The 4,498-nt window shown below is 57.8% G+C and overlaps 1 pseudogene; it reads left to right on the top strand.

Moving 5' to 3' along the window:
* Window positions 1-1,088: 1,088 nt before the first annotated feature.
* On the top strand, window positions 1,089-2,596 carry LOC132321855 (inositol 1,4,5-trisphosphate receptor-interacting protein-like 1; annotated as a pseudogene).
* Window positions 2,597-4,498: the final 1,902 nt, after the last annotated feature.

The raw sequence follows: 4,498 nt of genomic DNA, 5'->3' as shown, positions 1-4,498 counted from the left end.
ACCTCGAGTACTGTGCGTAGTTTTGGGCACCATGGTGTAAGAAGCTTATAAAAGGGTTAGAATGTGCCTGAAGGAGGGCAACAAAGATGGTGAAAGGACGAGCGGGCATGTCCTTATGAGGCGCAGCTGAGGACACTGGGTTTGTTCAGCTTAGAGGAGAGGAGACTGAGGGGTGACCTCATTGCTGCCTACAACTTCCTCAGGACGGGGAGCGGAGAGGGAGGGGCTGATCTCTTCTCTCTGGGGTCCAGTCATAGGATGCAAAGGAATGGCTTAAAGCTGCGTCAAGGGCACTTCAGCTTGGATATTAGGAAAAAGTGCTTCACTGAGAGGGTATCAGGCAGTGGAACAAGATCTCCCCAGGAAACGGCCACGGCCCGAAGCCTGCTGGTATTCAAGAAGCAATTGGACAAGGCTCTTTGATATACGATTTAACCTTAAGGTTGCCCAGCATGGAGTCAGCGGTTGGACTCAATGATCCTCGTGGCTCCCTTCCAACTCAGGGTATTCTATGATTATGAGGTTGCTGTTGGCAGGCAGATGATAATAAATCCAAAATAAAGCACGACACAAGCTCCTGTGAAGAAAATTAACTCTAGTCCAGCGTTAACCAGTAGCCCAGGGCAGCTGTGAGTCGCTGAGCCGGGGTAGGGCCAAAGGCTGGGGCTGGCTGGCGGGCGTGCCTGTGATGCGCTCTGGCGCCTGTGACAGCACAGGGCACGAGTCACAATGGGGGTGGTTATAAGGGGCGCCAGCAGGCAGCGCTGCCCCAGTCCGGCCTGGGCCAGCGGTGAGTGCGCACGCGGGGGGAGGCTGAGCTGGAGGAGGGCGTGGGCAGGAACGCGGAGCCCCAGGGGGGTGGGTTCTCACCCTGCCTCGAGGGCCCAGACACTCGTGGGAGCGCCTTGGGCAGGGCACTGTGCTGCTGCCGCCGCCGGGGCTGACAGCAGGCCCTCCTGCCTCCCACGATGCCTCGCCACCTCTCCTACATGTCCCCAGATCCCTGCGGCTCTCATCCCTGCCCCCCCACCACCAGCAGCTCCCTCCCTCCCAGCCCCACTGAACCCCTTCTCTCCCTCCTCCTGCAGGCCATGGCTGCTGCAAATCTCCTAGCACTCATTGTGCAAAGCATCATCCAGTACCCGCAGATGGTCAGGGATGAGCTGGATGAGGCCACGCGCGAGTGCATGCAGCAGCGTGCGGAGCAGCTGAGCCAGGAGATGACTCGGCTGCTGCAGGAGCTGGAGCAGAGGAGCCAGGAGCAGAGCGGCTTTGCCTGGGGAGCCCTGCTCTTTGCTGCCTTGCAGCAGTGGCAGTTCTGGGCCGTTGCTGGAGTCCTGGTCCTGCTCTTTGGGCTCTGCTGGTGGCTCAGGAAAGGGAGCTGTCAGCCAGCCAACAGCAGCAAGGAGAGCAGCTCCAGAAGCACGGAGGATAAGAAGGAGGAAGAAGAAAACCCCGCTGTTTCATTAGAAGTGGGAAGATTTTTGAAAAATCGCTTCCAGGAGCACGTGCAGGACCTGACCTACAGTTCCAAACTCGTTAAGGACCTGGTGGACAATCTTCTCTCTGCATGTCAGATATTTTCCAGGGATGATTTCATACCATACCTGCAGCCAGCCATCAGTGTGAGCAGAGCCATCAATGTCTGGACTCCTCGTAAGCATGATGCTGTCTACCGCTTCATGGTACCCCTGAAGGCCCCCACTGGGCACGCCTTCCACCTGAAGCTGAGCACTGCAGGGGAGCTACCAGCAAAGAACTCATTCCTCCGCGTGGAGCTGGTTTGTACCTGCATGAGGGAGCGACTGGTGGGGGACATGCTGTGCTTCCTCCACCACAACGAGGAGGAGCTGAGAAAAAAACAGGGTCCCAGCCTCCTACGCACCCTCTGCACCGGGTCCTACCTAGATATAGAGAAAACTGCCTGCTGGTTCCAAGAGCTGCTGACAACAACCTGGGAAGTTTTGCCTCTGTCATCTAAATGCAGGCTAACGGTGCTGCCCCGCAGCCGCTCCTGCCAGCTCCAAATCACAAATGCCTTCAAGAGATCCCTCCTGATTGAGATGATTTTTGGGGTGCAGCAAGGCAAGTCGGACATCTTCCTGAGCATCGAGTAGGCAGAGGCAGTTGTTACCAGCAGCACGGCAGGGCCAGAGAGCTACGCTGTGGCAGAGGTGAAGTTCTTCAGGCATATCGCCAGGCAGGCCCCGCATGACAGCTGCCACCTCAAACGCCTGCAGATCTGCGCCCGCATCCTGGTGGGCACAGGCTTTTCCACCTATACTTTGAAGACAGTTGTGATGCACCTCCTGACCTCCATACCCCTGTCAGGCTGGCGCAGGAGGGATTTCCTGCCGCGGCTGCAGGATATCATGCGGTACCTGCGCTGCTGCCTGGAGCAGAAAAACCTTGATCACTTCTTCTTTGGCAATGAGACCATGCCCGAGGAGATCACCTTGCCCCAGCCTTCCAAACGGCTGAGCCACTCAACCTCTTCCAGCACCTGGCACAGGATCCTGCTGCCCACGCTGAGGCACTGCGTGAGTTCGACGAGCTGCAAGATCCGCTCACGAGGCTGCTGTTCTATGGACAATGAAAGAGGTCTTCATGCAGAGCTGTGTTTGCGGGGCTCACAGCTGATGGCACACGACCACCTCATACCCCAGGGAAAAGAGGGGAGTAGGCGGGACACAGGAAGAAAAGGGAAAACCCCGCGCAGCAGCCCTCTGCCAAGAGCAGCAGCGTTCTCCTCTCAATGGTGTCCCCAGCGCAGCAGACGGTGATGACGATGGTGGCGACAAAGACGAGTTTCGCCCTGCTTTCCCCTCGCACTGGCTGCGGCCGGGAAGGCATTTCACAGGGGCTCAGACATTCTTGCTGGCAGCTCCAGCTGTGCAAGGACCAAGCAAGAGGCACTGCTGATGTGCCTCCGTGTGTTCACTGGAGTCCGGGTGGAGAGTCTACCCGTCCTAGACACTCCCCGGGAGGCTGGTGCTGCAGAACTGAGCACAACGCATATGGAGAAGACACTGCTCAGTTGGCAGTGGGAACTGCTGAACAGACCTTTCCTCCACAGCAAAAGCACACTCTGGGCAGTCTGAGCCGATACAGCTGAAGAGGCTGTTGCAAGGAGGCTTGTGACAGAGACTCCCGCTACCACCTGGACAGCGACCGCCCCCGACTCTTCGAGAGAGTCCATTCTCTCTGGGAGCTTTACTCTGTGCAAAGTTGCCAATAAATGGTGTGTTTGAATAAGCGCTGCGTTTCTGGGTGTCCGTGTATCACTTTGTCGCGGAACGTGGGCATTGGGTGCTGACTGCTGAGCTGCCACAGAGTCAGGCAGCATTTTGCAGAAGAGCTGATGCGGTGGGCTCTGGTTTCACTCATTCTGTAACTGTTCACGCTCCTGCGCTTGCACCATCGGAATAATTTGTCACCCTCCACAGCTGTGCACATTGCCTCTGTGCCACAGGGAGCCTGAAGTGGCTTCCTTGGGAGCCACACGCCAACCAAGCGCTGGGAGCCCAACAGCATTGCCCTCGGGCAACCCCAGTGAGGTGGGTATCACAGTATCGGAGTGGGGAGCCCTTTGCACAGCGGACAAGTGCCTCGACTGCAGAGCAGGCCTCTGGCTGCTCTGGCTCCTCTATGAGCACGGGACTCATTCACCATACCCTCTCGTGACCTGCAAGCTCAGGTTCCCACCACCTTAACGAGGGAGACTTAACACGTGCAGCAAGGTTTAAGAAAGCTTTTCAGATGTCTCCCGTTCAAAGCCTGCACTTGCGCAGTCTATGCCACATTTAGGAGAAGCAGTGGCCTGACGGCAGCTGTGTGGCAGAAGAGGTGCACTCACATCTGTATTCAGGACACCTCCAGTGGAAATCCAACGATGGTATATGGGCGAAGATTTGCAAGATCTTCGACAATTGTCACACCAGAAGTACTGTCCATGACAGAGTGCTAAAGAAGCCCAACGGGTGCCCACTGCCCATCAGCCCAAGGGGCGTGGCTTTTCCAGGCTCTCCAAGGGCCATGCTGTTACAAACCCTGCTCTTGCCCTTTTTTGCCGCAGGCCTAGTCAGGGCCGGCTCATGCTGTCCATCTCTCCTGGCACCGGGCTCTGAGCTGCCGATAACCTCTCCTCCAGCCCCAATGCGAGAGCAAAATGCCAGCTCCTACCAGTAGAACCGCTGAAGGGTGTAGTGAGAGGTGCAGCGAGTTGAAGCCACTGAAGGCGAAGGGCTCTGGAGTGGAGGGTCGCGCCAGGGGCCCCTTCCTAACGCGGCAAAACTGCAAAGGCAAAAGCGCAGGGAGAGAGAGGGTGCCCAACCCCGCCCCTTAACCCCCCACCCCGAGCCGGCAGAGCGAGCTGGTGACAAGCGGCAGCTCTGACTCAGCGTGGGCGGGGACGAGAGCGGCGGTGGCCAAAGCCCCTCACGTGCAAGAGCAGCCCCCATGGCGCGCACGCGACCGGGAGTGCGGTGAATAGGGTGGG

Source organism: Gavia stellata, unplaced genomic scaffold (assembly GCF_030936135.1).
Source record: "Gavia stellata isolate bGavSte3 unplaced genomic scaffold, bGavSte3.hap2 HAP2_SCAFFOLD_150, whole genome shotgun sequence".
Classification (NCBI taxonomy): domain Eukaryota; kingdom Metazoa; phylum Chordata; class Aves; order Gaviiformes; family Gaviidae; genus Gavia; species Gavia stellata.
This window is presented reverse-complemented; position numbering and strand designations above follow the sequence as displayed.